At 43.9% G+C, this 20,944-nt stretch overlaps 1 long non-coding RNA gene across 1 annotated transcript in view; it reads right to left on the reverse strand.

Annotated features, from left to right (window-relative positions):
- Nucleotides 1-11,787, reverse strand: part of LOC133211733 (uncharacterized) — a 36,540-nt gene extending 24,753 nt beyond the window's left edge. The window contains exon 1 of the long non-coding RNA XR_009725274.1: nucleotides 11,670-11,787. This is a non-coding gene — a long non-coding RNA (uncharacterized LOC133211733). The remainder of the gene's footprint in view (nucleotides 1-11,669) is intronic.
- Nucleotides 11,788-20,944: the final 9,157 nt, after the last annotated feature.

The raw sequence follows: 20,944 nt of genomic DNA on the forward strand, positions 1-20,944 counted from the left end.
TACAGGGATGCAGCCAGGTCACCAAACTGGTAGCAATGGGATCTCAAGACATCCTCAGATTGCATGATTAACCTCCCCGTAAATACTGGTGCTATGCTGACCACAGGATATTACAGGAGCACAAAAAGACTTAATGTTCATAGAATCATAGAAGAGTTAGGGTTGGAAAAGACCTTAAGATCATATAGTTCCAACCCCCAAATGCTGGCAAAGAGCTTAGAGGTACCTCATGAAAACTGATTTATAGAAGTCTATATGTTTCGACTGGGCTCACCATTATGGTCTTCTTTTAGTGGAGGGCTCAGTTACAACTCATCCAGCTCATCCAGGGGAACCTGAGGTGCACCCCAACAGTCTTGCACAGGCAAGTGGTGTTGGGAAGCAAAAGAATGTGAAGAACTGTAAGGATTTATTTCTTAATTCTTTTTTCCAGGCAAGTGGACAGAGAGAGGAACAAGACTGAGCCCGGTCCCTCCTTAATGCTGGTCAGCAATTAAACTGACCAGTAAATGCAAAAAAGCCTCAGAAAAACAACAGAGGAAAAGTGAAGCAGCAACCAAACTGTTTCCCTGGCACACTATTTTGTTGTCTAGACTGGTTGTCAGATGTTGTTTTGTTGTTCTGTATGCCTAGAGGCAATACCAAAGCAGGGATCCCCATGTACAGGCTGCTTTCTTTAATGAGAGACAATCCTTGCTCCCAGGGATGTGTAATCAGAATAGGTGGGACAAACAAATTGAACGAAGTCGAAGTTGCTGTCTTCATCCTGCATGCACCAATGGAAACAGGACCCCAAAGACATTAAGTGACTTGCCTGAGGCCACCCAGAAAACCTGTGGCTATGCCAAGTTAAAACTTTCACTGAATTCTAACACACATTCACTGAATCCTAATACCCAGATTTGCTTCCAAGACTGATGTCTCCCTGTTTCTGGAAGGATCCAGGGAGATGCCTGTTAAGACACTGCTGCTGTTCTCCCACAGCTGCATTTCTTCCTGGAGAAATCCAGCCCATCAGCTTCCTCCTTCCTTATACAGAACCTACAGATGGTTTATTACCTCCCTGGAGTGGGCGACAGATCCTTCCCTGAAGGCAGTGGGAGGAGATGGTTGAAAGGGGTGGGGGGGAAGCCAAGTCGCCAGCCTTTCTGAAGCTGGCATGTAAATAGTGTTTTGCAAAAGAGCCACTTATCAAGGAAATTACAGAATCTGTTTGAAGATTCCCCTGGAGGATGCACTAAAAAGATGGCTTGTATGGAACTTAACGAGAGGTTTCCTGCAACACGCCTGGGCTTCATGTAGGCAGGAGCGCTTTGCCGAGAATTAAATCTGCGTTGGAAATGTTAATAAATGCAGACACATGTTCTTGTTTGTAGGACACACTGTGCCTCCTTTATTTATTTCCTTCATTTTATTCTTCTGGATGTAGCTACAGTGCCAGCCCCCTTGCCTGACACATCCCTGGGGAACAAGATGCTGTCTATCCTATTGGCATCCCTTGGGCTGTTCTGCAGTCCTTTAAACCTATTGTACTGCTGATGAGTCTCTAGCCAGGAAGCACAAAGGTAACAGCAGGGGACTGGATGATTGAGTTTCTGGGCAAGCATCAGCTTTCATCGAAGACTGAAACATAGGATGAGGGGTATAGACTCCAGGCCAGCTGAGGCAAAACTTTGCTTCTAGTCCAGGCTTCAGGAAGGATTTCCCTTGTCTGCCCTGCTAACAGAGGGATGGAAGGGAACCAGGACTGGTTTCCAAGCAGAGATACCCACTTGGATTGCATCTCCCATGGCTGAAGCTTCAGGTGCATCCCATATGGAGCAGATGATGAGGTGTTTCTGCTGTCTGGAACTAACACAGGATGCTCTCCAGCACAGGAACAATTGAAAAACTGAAGCATATGTTCTTCCTCACTAGAAAAAAACCTAAACAGAGTCACCAGCTTTCCACAGCCCTAATAATCTTTGCTGTGATTCAGACCAGCACCTTTGGCCTATTTGTACCTTCAGATACACTGCCTGAAAGACCTGCACTAGAAGATGGCCTGTCCCTTGCACCTTTTCATAGGAAATGAACATATCCCAGTAAATTCACCCAAATATCTATTGGGTGATATAGTTTCCTATAGTTTCCTTTAGTTCCTATAGTTTCCTTTTCTTTCTATTCTGGAAACTCCAGTCAGAAAGAGTCCAGCCTGATTTCTAGAACATAACAGGTGCTAAAATCTCTGCAGGTCTCTGCTGAAGCATTCAGCTTCCTTGGAAAGCAGGTGTGTCTATTTAAGATCCTAAATCAAGCATTCATAGGAATCCCTTTGTTCCATAGGGAAGTGCAGTCTAACTGATGCAAATGTGGATTTAAAAGAAGGCATAGCTTCTAGGAATCTATAAAAAAGATGCTTTCATTTCTACACAGCAGTCTGCCTGGTGTCTTGCCTTCTCACCACACAGTGGATGGAGTAAAAGGCTCACCTTGCTCCCTCCATTTATTACCTTTACACACTGTATTAATTTCATCAACCTCTTCCCTATCAATCACTTCGCCTAGATGGTTAAAATCCCTTCCTTCCTTCCACCTAGAACAGTCACAGCACTTCAGCATCCCCTTCCTCACCACCCAGCTTTTACGGGTGTCTCTGCACAAACCCCCTCCCATCCCTCCTGCAAGTGGTGTAATTGCTCTCAAGCTTCAATATGAAGCAGGTTTCTTCTTCTCACCCTGTTTTTCTGCTTCTCTTTATAAAAGAAGGAAGAGATGAATTAACGAGACCCCTGTACCAGTCTGAGGGCAGGTCAGCCTGACTCACAGGCCCAGTAAAATACAGAAAAGCCAGTGATTGAAACTCAGCCTTGGAACTAACCTTTTTTTCAGTTCATATTATTCTCCCTTCCTGTTATTTAATTTACAATATAATTTCATATTCCTGCTCAAGAGCTTCTCTCTTTATATGTACATATATTTTTTTATCCTGCCAGTTTGGATTTGTGTCCGATTTCATTTTGTTAAACAAGGAAGCAGGAGTCATTTTGTGTCCTTGGATAGAGCAAGAGGATAAATCATTGCTGGAGATGTGTTGAGGCATCTTTCCAAACTCTGGATCATAAGAAGGGATGGAAGAAAGCATTTTAATAAGGCATTTTGGCACCTGAGCCTGAATGAGGAATTGGCCTTAGAATGTTTGGTGTATTATATCTATTGAAGTATATTACACCACATTAACAAGTATTGATTTTATTGTTCCTTCAGGAGCTGGCAGGAATATTTACAGGTGTATGAAACTGCTGAGGAGGTCAGAGACCTTTATTACTTTATTAACTAGTTCTTTCCTAATGAGATTTGGGTTCACAACCAGTAATCCAAGTCAGCAGCAAAGTACAAATCAGAGCAGCAACAGTGACCATAAACTAGTGCCAAGCAGATAGTGCACAAAAGGTCCTGTGGCCATTCCCAAATGGCTTTTCATTGCTCTTTCCACGTCTTTCACCATCTGAGTCAATTTTGCAAGGGAAAGAGCTGTGAAATGTGTTGGTGTGCTACGGATGCATAGCTACGAGTTACCTCACCTCTTGTTTTTCTCCCCTTCCTATTCAACAAAGGATCAGACAAGCCTCCAAGTAAATGAGAAACTTACTTTCATTATGTACCACATTCTGTCTTTGCCTAAAGCTTTGTGATATCTGTTTACTGCTCAAAATTAAGTTCAATCTCCACCAAAAAGAAAGACATTAAAAAGAACTTATTTCCCTCCCATATTAAAAACAACAGAGAGGAATAATGACTTGTTCAAAGCAATCCAGTGCTTTGACAGAACTCTTCCCAAGTTAGGCCTCGAGGTTCAGGTGAGAAGTTTCTCAGGACTTATATAGAGGAGATCACAGCATCCATTAACTCGCCCTTCTTCTAGCAGCCCTAGGACCTCCTGTTGTGCCTTAAAAATCTCTTTATTATGGAGAGATGATTCTTCTAGCAGAAGTCAGTTGTGACATCGTGGTGTGTGAGCATCTCCAAGCACCAGTGATACAAACCAGGTACTTGTGGCTAAGAAGGCAAATTTCTTCTTTTTACTTTGATGCATGTAATAATCATGCCTACTTGGTAAAAGGTATTTATAGGTCTTTCTAAATACTCTTCTCACAGCCAGCAATACTGCTTCTTCCATTATTCAGAGGGAATGGCTAAAACCGTTTCAAACAAGACAGTTCCAGTTACCACCAGTAGCAAAAAGAACCAAGATCACCTTTGTGTGAGCATTGAAATATCTATTTTCATATCACTGAGGTCAATAGTACCTTTTCTTTTCCAGTGTTCTTTGATGAGAGATCTCTGCACTACAAACTGGGTTGGAAGTTTTAAGTATTTGAAGTTTTGTCCAGCTTTACTTTGTGGGCAAATTTACTTATTACTTGCTAATATACATCCTAACTGCTATAATACAGTCTTGAAGTATCATTAAGAATGTGTTACTATGGCTATTGAAGGACAAGCAAGTTATACCTTCAAGTTCTGATCCATATTTCAATAACAAGATGGTCCCTTAGACAACTTTCTGCCTGGCCACAATAACACATGCCTGTGACCACACTCCTTCCAGCAATGTTTATGCAAGATCTCTGCAAGATCAGCTTTCTCACCAGATATTATTTGATAGACCCTGCCTCAGGTTCTTGCATTAAACTCAAAATGGGTGTTAGTGTCATGCCAAATGGCTTCCATCTCTATTCCACCACCTACACAATTGATTCATCTCAGGCCAAGCCAGCATGACAGGTATATCCATCCATAGAAGGACATTTCCCAGGTAGGATGGGCTGCTAATTGAATGTACCAGATTGCAGCTGACACCCATAATGCTGATTTTCCCTTCTCCTTATAATCATAATGGGATCTCAGCAATAGAGATGGATTTGCTAATTTCTATCTCGTCACTTTCTCCTTTAATCACTGTCAGGCATAAATTAATTTCTGCTTAAGGACCTTTCAGCTAGAGATTCTGTCACTGCATAGAGTACTTAAAGGTCTTAAATGAGGGTAATCCCAGGACATTTCCTTTGCAATCCGAGATCTCAGAGCATGTAAATATGACTCATCCAAACAACGTCATAGGCCTTTTACTTGGGTGGGAGAGAGAAGGAAGAAAGTTGAATTTTTAGTGTGGGACGTTCAAAAGCAAGATGAAAACTGCTGACAAGCTGCTTTTTAAATGCCTTCGCAAGCCTGCATTTGCATTACAGTATTGTCCATTGAAAACGGAGAGAGCAGACTGTCCAGAGGGCAGTTCAGCCCTTGCAAGACCTAAAATGCCACCAAGAGGACCCTATTTTTCTTCATTTTTGCTGAGGCTGACTCTGCTTCTCAAATCATGTGGTTAAAGTTATTTAAGTGTAGGCAGGGTGCATTTGAAATCCAGCATGGTGCATTGAAGATACAGGCTGGGGAAAAGCAGTAGGTTCTCAAACTAAACCAGGAGTAAAATCATGAAGACAAGACATCATTTTTTCCTATAAAAATGCTAGTGAATAAATTATCATTCCTTTTCATAAAAAATTCAGTGGAGATGAAACTGTGTGTGGTGATAATGAGCAAATGTTTGTATTTGCAGGGAAGTGTAACTGCATAGATGGGAAGTTACGGATTTATCCACAGCTTCAATACGTTTAGCGCAGCTCCTCACATGGATGGCTGTCCAGCTGGCTGCACAACTAGCAAGTGAAGAGTTGTCACATCCTGAAAATCGGAAGAACTCACTAACAATTAGCTCCTGAGGAAATTTCAGCTATTTTTTTAGTGTTCTATAGTCTTATCCTTTAAAGAGAGGCAAACCTAAAAGACAGCATCTATGTCATTTTCTCCTACTCCTGAGTTTTCAAATAGAAGATATAGGGAGGGGAGGAATCCCACAAACCTTTCCTCAGCGTTCCAGTTTGTCTGAAAGTCACTTTTCTTCAACAAAAGCATTGACATTAAAAAATGCTTTCCAGTTTTCTAGATTATCCTTCCTCCTCCTCCCCTCTCAGCTCTCACCATAGATATGTTATTCATTCACATACACTATCACCACCACTTACTAACAGGAGGTTGTGGGAATGCAGAAACACCCAAGATATGTTTTTTTCCCCTCTCTCCACACCACTAGGTTGCTACTCCATGTGTCTGTGCTACAGAAGACCTGTTTCTTCCCAACCAGCCATCCTTGGTTTGCTACCCTCTGGATTTCTAGTCCTTCCCCCTTTCACTTCTTTTCCCATCCTTTTCCATTAGTGTCTCTATCCAAGGAGTCTCCCATGGCCTGTACTGCCTGTACCTTGCAGGAGAAGAGGCCACCAGCGCAACCTCCCAAGCCATGGCTCATGTCAACGCCCTCTCCTTTCCCCACCAGCATTGTCTTTAAGTGCTTTCAAACGATGCAGTTCCCAGGCTCCCAAGCAGCCAGTTGGCACTTTTTCAAATGAGCCACTGAATGGCAAATGCAGAGATACACTGGGATAAAATGAGCTCCTCTTATTGATTTTCCAAACCAATATGGCACTGACGCTACCTCTTTGTGCCATTTCCCTCCTCTGCCAGGAGGCATTCACACCCCTTCCATCATTTTAATTAGACATTACACCTGACACAAATGCCGAGTTGATTAACCTTAAAGGAGCTGAATAGGTTCACTGATCGTTAACACGGTGTCCCTGACATGCTATAACTCATGCTAACATGTGCTGTTGCACAAACTCACAGCTTCTTCAGCTCACTCTCCAAAGCCACAATGCAATGTAATAACACCTACAGAGAGCTTTTTATGAGACCGTCTCACATAATAATGCTATAAAAGCCAGATTTAAAAGATCGATTGCCATGGACTCCACAGACTTCACTATTTAATGTTTACATAAATGCACCTTTTCTATGGTGTTTTGAGATAATGGGCTCTCCCAAGTCATGGAAGTCAAGGTAACCATCAGCTTGCCCTTCCCCCAGAAGTGGCAGGAAGCAGAGTGCTCTGATGGGATGCTTCTGCCACTTCCCCAGATCCACCTTTGCTGGGATATGGCACAAAGCATCCTGCAAAGACTCATTTGCTACAAGCATAGCCCTCCTGTGAATTCCTCATTCATAGGAGAACTCTCTGGTGTGACAAGAATCCAGCCAACCTTAATGTGCTATTGTTATACAACACTGAAGACAAAAGGAGAAACATTGAGTTGTGGTATGTTTAAGAGTGTTGCCAGAGGAACTGTCTTCTTCCTCAGACTGACTCCATGCTTTGTGCAGCTTACACGCTTTAATTTGCCCATGACTAGGGTAAGCCTAAATCAGCCACTGGCTGACATATCCCATGTATAACAATAATTGCAACCTAGACAAGAGAAACCACTGTTTTCAGAAATATCATTGCATGTCTAAGAGCCTCAAAGGAGGAAAGTAACCCAAGCTGCACCATTTCCAGGCTTCCTCTGGTTGCATATGAAAGCTCTTGGCTATGGGTGGGGCAGCCAGGATTTCCCTGCCCTCATGTCAGTCAGATCAGATTCCAATTTTGGAAACAGTAAGAGCTGATCCTTCTTCACTAGTAACAGAAGGAGAAGGGATAGGAGATGGTGAACATTTCTACCCATTTGCTCTGGAGGGGGAGAATAAGCTGCACAGGAGAAAAGAAAAAGTGATGTGGTATGGCTTAATTGATCTGGGATGAAGAGATACCCCTCATTCAGCAGCCAGAACCCCACTGAGGAATTGCTGGAGATGTATGAATTCTGAGGAGATCCCCTGTTAGTTAATCAGCAGCACTGATTTTGCTGTGCATTCCTCTTTCACTTGTTTAGCTTTGCCCTGCATTAAAACCTGTCAAGCCAGCAAACAAGACAATGTTTTTTGATTAGGCTGCTCAACTGACAATAAACAAGGGCTTGAAGAATTCTCACCTCCAGTAAAGCAGGAGGCAGGTGTGTGATCCTATTGTGATACAGCTAAGGCACATCATTAGGAAAAGAACTTTTTGGGTTGCCTTGACATCACCTTCAGTCCAGAGTTCCCCGTCATCCATACAGTTCACAAAGGCTCAGTTAGGAAGGGCTCTGGAGCTTCACAGAGGAGCCAGCTGTCTCCACTGTGAATATCAAATGTGCAAGCTGTGGACCTTATACTTAAACCCAGCTCTAACTTCACATTCTGCACACATACAGAGGCAGTAATCCCAAGGCAGCAAGGAATTTGTTATTCTTTTGTGGTTTGTGTACCTACATTTTGGAAATAGAAGGGCTTTTTTCATGCCTTTCAAAAAGCTGCTGACCATCCAAACAAACATTAGCAGGCAAGAGAGGACTGTATAAGGATGAGACAGAGGTGATGCATTGTCAGGATCAACTTATTGCTCCTCCATATGCTCTCCCTGGCATCTGAACCATCTTGCCTGTCTTGTTGGACCCTTCTGTACAGGGTTCCACCTGCTAAGCAGTGGGGAGATGGACAGAAGATCACACTTTCTGGCTACGTTCATGTCCCTGGCTTCAACATCTGTCCAATTCTATCTCCTAGGCAAGGAAGCAACAAATGATACATTTCAACTTGCAAAAGCCTGTTGCCATCTTGCATGACAGCCCAGCAGAATGGAAGGAGAGGGTACCACAGCTGGCTGCTGAGCAGCTTCCTCTTGGATTCCTTCTCAGCACCAGGAAGGCAGATGTCTTGACAAGTTGAATGAGCACAAGTGGAAAACAGTGAACACAAACACATCTGTGGTGGTGTCAGACGTAAGATGATGTTGGTGCTGTAAGATGACAATGTTGCTCAACCCTCTTCCCTCTAATGGAGCTACGTCCTCCAGGCGTCAGTAGAGAAGGAGAAAAACTGCCATGCAGCCTGTGAGCAGCTCAGGCTGGTAGATACCAGAAGGGCTCAGCTATACCTAATAGGCACTGTGAAGCACTGCACTAGCCACCTCACCACCAAATTACAGCCCCTCCGAGCAAAGGGAGAAGTTGAGGGATGGACACGAGTATGTCAAAATGCTGGTGTTCGAGGCAGAAAGACGTGTGGAGGGACTGGAGGGGTTGAGGAATAGCCACTCACAGAATTTGCCTGCATCCACCTGAGCCCCCTTGTGTTGGTTTGCATGAGCGTGCAACACAGGACGATAGCCGAACTGACCGGGAACCTCTCGTCCTGAAGGAACCCTGATTATGCCTTTTCTAGGGAGAAGGATAAGTGATCACCCAATACACACTTGTGACCACACATACTCGCGCAGTATTCTCCTTCATGGAGAAAGCTTAATCTTTCTGTTTTCTCCTCCACACAGCCTGCAGCAGCAAGCCTCCTTCTTTCCCCTATTTGCATAAGTGATGATGCAGCCATCCTAATTATCAAGGGAATCCACTGCTCCCCCCTTCCAGCACCTCCCCCTTAGCTGCTGCTCTTTCCCTGCTACGGGTTTTGCTGGCAGATGGAACCGGAGCCTCCTCAGCCCACTGGCTCTTCCTTGAAGAAGAAGAAAGTGACAGCCCTGCAGGCAGCCGAAAGCGGCCGAACCACAGCAGCATGATTAATCTGTCAGTCTGGAGCATCCCAAAGGCCAGCATCAAGGTTGTGCTCACACAGTTAGCTTTACTGGGGGAAAAAGGGGGCACAGGATGGACCAGAGGGGTTGCACTATTGCCCTCACATGGATCAAATACGCTCCCCTCATACTGCTGAGCTGTGCAAGATGCATCTTAAGTCCCCCTTTTTGTACTGCAGTCTAAGTTCAGGGGAAGTTAGATCTGAAGCATCCAGTTGGGGAGTAACCAGACAGCAAGAATATTAGCAAGCTCATACATATGGAAGGATGACCTTACCAGCTCCGCTCAGTGCTCATTCTGCAAATCAGATATGATTTGCAATCAGCCATGGCCATACTTCCCTCCACTTCACCCTCAAGTCCTGTCCTTAGAGCACTGCTTGCATATGTTTTCGTCCATGTTTTTTTGATTTATCTGTCCTACTTCCATACCTATAACCCATTACCTCAGAAAACTAGCAGTTACCCACAATGCCCAGTCTGCCACATATCTATCGCTTTGTTTGTGTCAGGATTGGGTCTTTTACACAGAGGAAGATATATTCTGTCGTGTTATTTGTCTGCCTGTAACAAGGTTGCCGGCAAAGTCCAGACAACAATAACTGCAGCCACAGGAAGGCCCATTTAGCATGGTCTGGTCTCTATGTAACTTGTTTTTACATGCTTGTTTTAATGCATAGCATCAGATGGTCTACCCATGTGATCATCCTTTTCTGTATGCCTGGAGATGCTCCAAAGAGCTGATGAATCATTTGGGATTATAGACAAGAGTGAGTTTAGTTATAGTCCCTGGGGAGAAATGAGGCCTGTGTGGAAGGAAGTAGGACAGGGGAGATGAAAATAGTCTATCAGGAAAGCAAGCCAAAAATCTGCCGGAATACCAAGCAAAATGCAAGCCAGCCTTCTTCCTTACTCCAACCCATGGGCTCCAGCATCCCACAGGCCATCAGCTGAGCTGTCAGTACACAGTCAGCAATTCTAGGATATGCATTTCAGGACTCAGAGCTGCAAAGCACGAAAGTCAGATTTGGAAGTGTGGAATAGAACAGTAAAGGATGGAATTCACATCCATTTCAGACAGTACAAGGAAAGGCTAAGCACCTCCTCCTGTGTCCTGGCCAAGACTCTTTCCTACATTGGTTTTGCTCTGAAAGGACACCAGAGGAAGTCAACCACCCCTTCTCACAGCAGCCTTCTGCGTATGGACTTTCCTGAGTATAGACCCATGACTGAACCAAACCTATTAAAGTTTTAAGGCTGGAGCAAGCTTGCACCACTTTCCTTATCAGGAGACCTGGCTCTGGTATCTTTGCTCAGAGATCACCCTCTTCTCTACCTTCCTGTTGGATCTGTTCTGTCATTTTCTACTCGCTCACTTCCTTCTCACAGCCAGTATCTCAGTTGGACCTGACATGTCCCATCTGCAAATATCCTGATCCAGCCTTTCCAGAGTGGACACAAACATTCACAGCTCCAGCCAGGGAACAGGTAAATTCCCCCCTGCAGATAGATTCTACAAGAGCCTTTCACCAGCCCCTTGTGCCACAAACAATAGCCAGATGGCCTCACCACACGGGGTCCTACCACATTTTGTAAGTGGCAAACGTGCCAACTCTCTCTTCCTTCCTTGTTTTGAAATGCTCACTCTCCCCACAGCACATACACATGCTCTCAGTTGTCCTGCTTTCCACATTCCAGGTTGGCAATTAGAATCTGCAACCTCTGAGCTTCTCCACAAACTGATGAGCTGCTAAAAATACAGCCCCTGCAGGCTCCCATTCAACTTCTATTTCTGTATTTTTTATTATTTATTCCTTTTTACTTTTGACTTCTTTTTTTTTTTTTTTTAACCAATTTGGGACGAACAAAGCACTTCAACAAAAGGGAAGAGAAAATGCTGTGATTGCGAAGATGGATTGCTGCCATTTACTTTGTTCATTTTAATTATACAAAGTCATCACTTAGTGGGGAGCCTTAGGATAGGAAAAGCACAAAGAAGTTGCCATATCCTACCTCTTTACATCACCATGCTCCATTTGAAAGCTTCCTCTGACATCCTGGGCAACAAGACCTGAACTAGTACTTCCATACTCTTAAATCCTTTCACGTTTTATAGGTTACCCACCTGCTGTTAGTCTTCAATCTCTAAGGTCCTTAAGGGTCCCAGTCCTCCTTGTAAAACCATACTGAACCAACAGGAACAAGCAGGCTCTTCACTCCTCCCAGAACTGCTCCACTGCTGCACCACCATCACTCCACAATCACCCTGCAAGGTGTTTATGACCTTCTAACCAGTCCTCTCTTGTTACCTTCTACATTGGCTCCAGCTGGGAGCTGAGCTTGAATACAACTAAGAAGCTTTAGTACAATTAAGAAGTTCAAGGCAGAAAAGTGCAAGCTAGTGCCTGAGTAAGGCCAGGAAGCAGGACAGCTGCCCTTTTTTCTTCTCTAGTAACAAAATCCATCACCTGGGACAAATAGTATTCCCTTTACTGAATCCTTGTTGGCAGACTAATAAAGAGTTAATCCCCCTGAAGTTCTATGTGTTATTCAGGCTGGGATCTACCCCTGCCCATGGCAGGGGGTTGGAACTAGATGATCTTTAAAGGTCCCTTCCAACCCAAACCATTCTATGATCTGTCACTTGGCTAATACGAGGTGTTTTGGAGGAAGCTATCAAACTGAAGCATTGGAATCCACAAGCTGGAGGGTCTAAGGAGGCTGCTGCATGTCTCCTCAGCCAGCATAGGCAGAAGTGATGTGTTCACCTCTCAGTCACTGCAGATCTCAGCTTGATAGACACCAGTTTCAGTGTAACCCAGTACTCCTGCAGAGGCTGAGGGCAGTTTTTGCACTCCCTGTCCTGCAACAAGGCAGTGACATCTGGAAAAGGACATTGTCCATTGGAACAACTGAGCAGAGACCCTGGCAAAATCACTAGATGGATGGACAGGCATTCAGCATGGGCTTTCCAGCAGGGCCGCTTCTGCCAGTCTTTGGGCCTTTCTTCCTCAATTGAACCACTCAGTTTAGATGATGACGAGAGCTTCCTGCACCCCATCGCAGTACTTGTACAGTCAGCAATCACTTTTGGTGGCATTGTTTCTGATGGCAGCATTCCCAAATCTGGTAGCTCTCTTTTATTCTCATAAGGTTGGAGCAAACTTTTGGGTCTTGGGGGACTGAGGGGACTTCAGCCCCTTCTCCCTTTTAACCCTGCTGTTCCTCAGGAATGAGCCTAGCTCCTCCATACAAACTGTCACCAAGTGGCTACTGCTGTGAGTTTGCAGCTTTTTTATTGAGTGGGTTTGGTTTTCACTCAGGAATTCTTATGCCAATTTTCTGGGTAGTTGTGCTTACATATTTTCTCCGCTCACATAATTACCACCTTGTTCTTTGTTTGACATAGATTTTCTCTCTTGTACTTACATCTTCAGTAAACTGTCGCCTTTCTTATTTAACTACGGGGCTTATAGGTATAGGCTTATAGGAGATATTAACCACATATCTTTTCACTGTAGGCCTGTAGGTTCTATTTCCATTTGCTCTGCTTCTTCTGGCATCAGTATTAGCTTTTTCACAGCCAGTATCAGGTCCTTAAACTGGGTTTTGTTCACATGCCCTTCTCATATTTTATATTAGAAAGTAAAGGTAGTATATACTTATACACATATTTATATATGCTCTCCACGTTCTTGGTAATTACTAACATTGTCTAACTTTCAATATTTGCAGCCTTCAACTTTTAATTCTAAGTTTGTTCCCATACTCCTTTATTACTCCCTTTCTTTCTGGATCATGTTCAATAGATAAGACTTTCACAGACACCACGCTGCTACTGTTGTTGTGGTTGCTATTTGCCTTCAGATATTTAGAGCATTTCTTTTAAGGTTTCTTTCTATTCCTTTTCAAACTCACTTGGTAAAGATTTTGTGTTGACCTTCATGAATAAAGGGGGTGGGGGGGAGGGTTCTAATCATTCCACTCATTCCTTCTTTTTCCATGCACAGGTAGAATTAGATTTGGATAAGAGTCAGATTTGCTATTTCTAAGAGAGCTCCTGTAATTTTGTTTCAAAGAAAATTTGATTCCTGAAGATATGCCAAATTTTGGGAACCCTTCACAAAATGACTTCACTTGAACACGGTTTTTTAAAACCAAAGTGATTTGTTTGGAAAATATTGAAAGTAAATTGACCTTGGAAGTCGATTGAAACACAAAAATTGTCACTATCATGAAAGCTGATCCATTTGGTCATTAAAAATCATTGCAGGAGTAACAGAGCTCTGAATTTTAAATGAATGCCGTTAAGAATGAAGATTTCACAGAAGAGGTGAATGTGACAGGATCGAGTAAGTTGGTACTGCAGAAAGATGTGGCAATCCCCTCTCCACAGCCCTAAACTGATGCTTTACCTTGCTCCCAGTTACCTTTACTCATTCCTTTATCTTATCCTTTGCACAGTATTAGCCCTCGTGAAGGTCTAACACTGCTGCAGCACTGCCACCTCCACTATTTGAAGAACAGTTGAACTGGAAGGCTATCTTTCACATAGCAGATGTGGGATAAGCTCTCTTTGTGGCGAGCAACCAAAAAATGACTGAAAGGAGGTGTTAAGGACCATTCATTCAGATGCCCTGTATGACAGACCACAGACAAGTGCATCTATCCTAGCTTTCAGAAAACAAATGACTGTGCATTCCATAAACCCCCACACTCATTTATGGCTCAACATGCTCCTCTGTATTTCAAAACCATCAGCTGAAGTGTTTTCAACAGCTTGTTATCCTGGTGATCCTTCAACTCACTGCCCAGCCAGCAACAAGAACACACTACATATTATGACTGTCAATAGAGAATGGTAACAGCAGCCTGGTCTGGCTGAGCCAGCTTTGGCAGCCTGCTCTTAGCTCTTTGTGCCTCGGTTTCCCTACCACAATAAGGAGAATGCCACTGACCTCCAATCTAAAATGCTTTAAGAATGCTGTTGCCCAGAACTATCTCACAGCATGTTCCGTATCTATGCACAATATGAGATTTGCTCTTCCCCCATTGGTTTATTTTCGAGTTAACCACAGCATTTTGTTGTTTCTCATCACTCAGAGCTATTATTAACACCATTCTGGAGGCATGAAGTGCCTCTACATGCACCTCTGATAATTAGTCTAAAAATCCTGCTGGCGCTGATATAGCTCTTGCAGAATATATTAAGAGTAAAGCCAGTGCCAAAAAGTATTTTGGGACTCAATAAGCACACCTGAGATCAGAAATAGAAAAGGCCAGACAGGATTTTTGCTGCACAGAAGGTGAGCAGGGCAAGGTGGGAGTAAGGAGCACTGCATGTAAAGACTCAGCCTTTTTCCCTATGTAGCTGTTGCAGTCACTGACTCCAAGCCCCCCTCTCCAGCCTGCCCTGGCTCTGGTACAGTAAGGACTCCACAGGGCTATAGGCATCTTATTGCTGTGAGCAGCCTGCTGTCACAGGCTGTACCTGCTTTGCTCACACCTAAAGCTGGCTCTGTTGGGAAATTAAATCTGAGTCACATCCACTCTGTGACTCCCAAAGCTGCGCATGACTTTTAGTAATCCTGGCAGGTTTAGCGTTGCTTCGCTGACCTCTCTAATTCAGGGGCAGATGGTCAAGTCTTGTATATTTGAGGAGGAAGACTCAGAGCTGGCTCTGCACCTCTTTTCTGCAGTACATCCCTCTTGTCTCTCCCCCTCATGTCTCAGGCATGTCTATTCTTAGATCTCTTCAGCAAGTACTTGCAGGGTCAGAGTGTGAGTATGATAGTGGGACAGGGCTGCTGGAAAGGAGTCGGCCTCACCTAAGGACCTGTATCCCTTGCTCACAGCTTCTTCATCCCTTCCTTGCATCCTACGCCCACGCACTCTATCCATGCAGGACCATGGAGGTGAGGAAGAGGCCTTTAGGGACAAATAACCTGGGAAGAAGTACGAAAAGCAGCTGTGGTGATCCCCCTTTTCCTGTGGTCACCCATCAAAGCAATGTGGGTCTCTCTGACACTGGCATGAGATGAGCGATGCTGTATGGGTGGTGAACGCTCCCTTTCTCCCATACATCACCACTGCAGCACTGTACACACTGATTAGCCAGGATTTCCAGGCCAGAATCCTTGACAGGGAGTTTACATGGAGGAAAATGCTATCTCTAAGTGAAGAGCAGCACTTCATTGCTTTTCAATCCTTCTGCTGACGCCAGTTCACAGCCTGCAGCTGACTCCAGAATACACCTAAAAATAAAACAACACCTGGGCCCTCTGCTGCTGGAGAGAACAGCCACAGTCTGCAATCAGCAGTGCTTGTGAGGATGCTCTGAGCACAAAGAGCAGGCAGAGGGTCAGCTCCAGCCCCTCTGCTTCTGCTACTGATTGCAAACATGGGCAATACCTCCTACGGAGCACGTTTCCCTGCTGCTCTAGTGGACATATTGTCATTCCAGTGCCGATCTTTGCTTTGATTGTAATCGTACACAGACACAGAAGAGGAAAGTAATGAGCCTACTGGCATGGAAAACATGCCTGGGAAAATGAGGTCTTAATAGGCAGGGCAGTTTTGGTGTCTTCTGGATGTGGCTTCTATGAGAGTGGTGTAATATGAACAGTAAAACAATCGCAGACACTGCACTGATGTGTAGGCAGGATGGGAAACATCCCTAATGCCCAGGGAGACAGGGATGACTGGTGCATGTGTTATGTATGTAATTGATAGCTTAGACAAGTGAGTTCCAGACTTGGGGTCACAATGCTCATGGTTGCTATAAGGCTGCATGACAGGAGGACTTGCTGTGTTGTCGTACCCTGTTTGACTTGTGTCAAGACTCAGAGGCAGGAAGCAGCTTGAAAACCACTCTTTGAGCAAAACCATAAGCATTAGAGAGGACACAGTGTTTGTGGGAATGAATAAGGGAGAAAAAGAGATGAGGGAGACTTCTTTACACTAACCAACCTCTCCATGGCAGTGAAGGTGAGCATAATGTTCCAAAACCAAATGGAACACACAGATAGGGAACAAATACCACTCATCAATCACAGGTTGGCCCAACTGGGTCACTAGATGCAAGACCTGTGTCACAGTTGCATAAACTGACTGTGGTCCTGGTGCCAAGCAACCTGGTTACACTGGGATGGCATAAGTGAGCTGCGTCTTCCACTTGCATTTCCAGTGTGTCCTTGAACCACGCATGGAACATCACCATGTCTCAGAGGGTTTGAGAGATTTCTTGCTCAGTTTGGGTGAGAACTTAGAAGAAAAGGCAGAAAAGGAACCAGATTACCTGATGTCAATAGGAATTTTGTTCCACCTCTAGTGGAGCTTTGTGTACACTGAAGCACAACAAATGGTGCCCGTGACATTTATACTGGAGAAATCTGTTTCTTGGAACCCAAGATTCAAGCAAGCAGTGAGATACCAGGTTGATACCTGCTATATCTAACTAGAAACCAGTAGTCAAAGAGCCTATTTGAGGCTCTGTTTTCACAAGTGAGTGTGAAATCAGATTCCGGAGCCCTCTGAGATATTTGCCAAAATGCTGATGAGAAAGGGAATAAAATATTTGGTGTCAAAAGATCACAGGATAATGGCAAGAAGAGAAGCAAAAACCCTGTCTGATCTGCTACTGCAATCCTGATAAAAAATTCACTCCTGGGTGATTCAGAAGGTTTAACATACCTGCTCATCAGCTCAGATCTAACACATATAATTGTGCATTTCTTCCCATGGGAGGTCATTTTTGCCTAACCCTGTCTGATAATTAGATTATGTTGTAGAGATTTAGTCATTATAAATTTCAACCTGTATCATGTTTTGCCTGGACATAGCTCTCAATGAGGTTGCAAGCGCTTTGATTCCTCCTAAATTATTCATTTCAGTAATAACCTGTGACAATAAATTCCACAGGTTCAGCTCAACACATACATGGAAGGTTTTCCATGTATGGAAAATACTGTAATACTGTCTATATTTTGTCACCCTCGTTTCCTTTTATTGTGTGATAGACTACCAGGGTTTTGGGGCTGGATTTCTCAAAAGGAGAGTATTTTTATGAGCTAAGATAACCACTTTCTTCATAGTGCCACCCACCAATATGGGCTTCCTTTTGCAGAGCAAACACCCCAGGGATGTCATTCTTTGTATGTACTGGGTAATAAATATGTTGTTCATCTTAGCTGGAAAATGGGTGGGAAATGAAAGAGGTGGAGAAGCTCAAATAAAAGGTAGCATATGGAAGCCAGGGTGGATGGATGGATCTCATCTGCTCAGGTACAGTGAGAAACCTGTCAGTCACATAGTGGTTTACAGGCAGTGTTTAACTTGGTTAATATACAGCAATGTTTCTAATAACAAGCTGTCAAAGGAGCAGGGCAACAGGCAGGAGAACAGACAGGAAGGAGAATGAGGAGGAGGAAAGGGAAAGGAAGCATGAGAAGCAGCAGTCCAGGATGATGGTGAACCCAGAGCTAAACCACCCTCCCCTGAACTCCCAGAGCAATAAGTACACCCATGGGCACAGAAACACAAAAGCACATCCCACCTCTTTCTCCTTGCTGACAGATAATTCCAGATCATGGACATCCCCCAGTTCCATGAAATCTCAATGCTCCTCAGAGAGAGCAGTGGATGGGGCAGGAATGACTGCCACAAAGGATGGAAAAGCTTGGGGAGTTCCAGATAACACAGGAAGGGAATGTCACCGTGACCACAGGCAGCTCTCCCTGAGAAGAGCTGTTCCTCCAGGCCTGCTCAGGCTGGTTCTCTCTCCTACACACCCCTGACCTCATCTCTTTCCAGGAGCACTGCACTCCATAGCAGCTCTTGCTCTATGTGCTTCTTTCTCATTCTCTTTCTAGCCCATCCTTCAGTCTCAAATGCTTTATCTCAGCTCTGTCTTCCCCTCCACCTGCCCTGGCAAGTACCTCTGGATCTCAGCCATGCCACACCATCATCTCTGCTTCCCAGAGACCTCTCTCAGCTCCTGAGCTGCAGATTCTACTGGCATCCCTACTGCCTTTGGACTTCCAAAGCAAATCCAGTCTCAACTTCCTGGCTTGTCCCTGTCAAATCCCCGCTCTGGAACAGACAGTGACTGCTTTCAGCATTAGCTACCTCCCTGCTACATGCTTTCTTCTTCTCTTCATTTCCTCCTCCCCTCAGGATATTGATGCTGGATGAAGTTTCCCATTAAACCAACCACTGTTGTAGAAAGGGAAGATGACATGATTAATGCCATTCGGTGGGGAAAGCAGCAAAAGCAGCCAGAGAACAAGGAGGCAGGCACATTCCCATCAGCCAGTCATTAGCATTTGCCCCAAAGAGGCAGCAGGCACAGGATGGACACAATTGTTCCAACTCTTTCTCGTGCTGGATGCAAACCTTTCAGGGCCAGGATGGAAGAGAATCTTCCTTCTTTTTTGTTTCTTTTTTTTAATCTAATCTCTACCAAAATGGTGCTGTCTTGGGCCCAGGTCCAAAGGAAGAAAGGACCCTCCCAAGCCTGCCCTGGTGGCAGTGTGGAATACACAAATCAAGCTTCAGCTGGTCTCTCTCTTCATCCTGTTACCTCTTTGCCATTTCCAGCAGGTCTTCTGTGAGTATCCCTATTGCCAAGCCCATTCCCCGTGATTTTTTTCATTATCCCAGAAATCCCCAGGAGAGGGCATCACCTTCTCCTGACACTGGACTACAATTGTCTGCGAAGCTCAGGAGAAAGGGTAGCGCCAAACTATCACTCGGCTGAGTGCAGCTCCCCTTATACACAATAGAATAGAAAAAAAGATATCTCCACATGATGATTAAAAGCAGGAATGTGGCTTATGTGAGCTGGAGGAGTCTGTTTCCCTTCATTGACTAGCAGAGGAGGCTGTGGTGATTAACTTTTTGGCCTTTGCAAACTTCCACCCCCCCAACGCTGCAGCGCGATCACGATCCTACATCTTCCCGTAATAGTTTGCTCTAATCACCCTCACTATTTAAATAAGCAAATCAATGAATAAGTAACTAAAAGGAAATCTCCTGGTTTTTAAATTGAATTTTGTTTCCTTCAGCTTTCAGCCATTGATTCTCCCTATGCCTGTTCAGGATTGAAGACCCTTTCAGTACCTAATACCTCCTCCCCATGCAGGTTCCTGTAAAGAACTCCAATACTGTCCAAGTCACCTTTTCTTCCCAAGTCAGTGGGTTTATTACATGACAAATCATACATGAAATGTATCAGAAAAGAGCAGTTCTGGTACTGATCTCTGTGTAAACCCTTGGAAATGTTCTTGCTGGTGCTTTTTTGTTTGTTTCCTCTTCCATGTTGGACAACACCTTTAAGACCAGCCGTCCTCCAGGTTCAGCCCTGTAAGTGCTCTAAATCCATAACGAAATTAGCACCATAAAGTGCCAGGGGGCTGGGAATTACTTAAACAACAGTCAATCCATTATGTTCTTCCACACTTTTATCAGCCAGAACTGCAGTATCAAAGAATAAAAGTAATTCTGTTTGAAAAGATCCTTTTCCACAAAATCATGCTGACAAGCCTTGGTTTTCTTTCTACCCTTTGATTCCTTATCGATTGACATCAGTGTATATGGCCCCATTATTTTACTGAAGACTGTTAACATGCTGCCTATTACATAGCAACAACTTTCTAGCCCTTTTAAGAAGTAATATTAATATATAAAGCACACACAATTACTTACCATGCTGTGAGGTTTATTAGAAGTTAAAGTCCAAACAAAAAGAAAGTCCAGCTAATTCTTCAAAGGGTCTTGATGTAAGTTCCCCATTTCCCCGTCTTGAATTTTCATATGTAACTCTTACACATGGATATAGATTTCCCATTGCTCTCTTCCTATGTAAGAGATCAAGGGCTTGGGTTCCAGCCAAAGGTGTCTTCTTATTTCATATGAAATTGTGGTGTTTTGGGTTTTGGCTACCTAATAAACTCCTCTTACATAATCCCCAATTTGCCAGAAGCATTTTCTCTGCCTGCAGTTTCTCTTCTAATCAATTTTGCTTGTCATTTCTCTCAACTTCAGAAAATTAACGCTTTTGAGACAGCAAATGTACTTATTACTGGTTACAATCCTCTGTTTGCCCATACTGAATCTTTCTCAACTATGCAAACATCTGATAAGGAAAGAAGAGAGAAAATTGTCCAGAAAGTTCTTACAAGACATTAACAAAAAAGAAAAAGAAAACTATGGAAAGAAGCAATTCCTTAGTAAATGGATTTTGGCATTTGAAAGTAGGAGAATTTGATTTTGAAGCAATAACTTTATGCCTCCAGAGGAAAACAAGTAAAGAAAGACAGACAGAACTTCCATGACAAATATCATAACTCCTCCATTCAGCTCATGCTAGTGCTTTGGCTTCAATACTGTGTGTGAGTTTTT

Source organism: Neopsephotus bourkii, unplaced genomic scaffold (assembly GCF_033783945.1).
Source record: "Neopsephotus bourkii isolate Nb327-2 ecotype Australia unplaced genomic scaffold, CSIRO-AGI_Nbou_v1 NB_659, whole genome shotgun sequence".
In the NCBI taxonomy this organism is placed as follows: Eukaryota; Metazoa; Chordata; class Aves; order Psittaciformes; family Psittacidae; genus Neopsephotus; species Neopsephotus bourkii.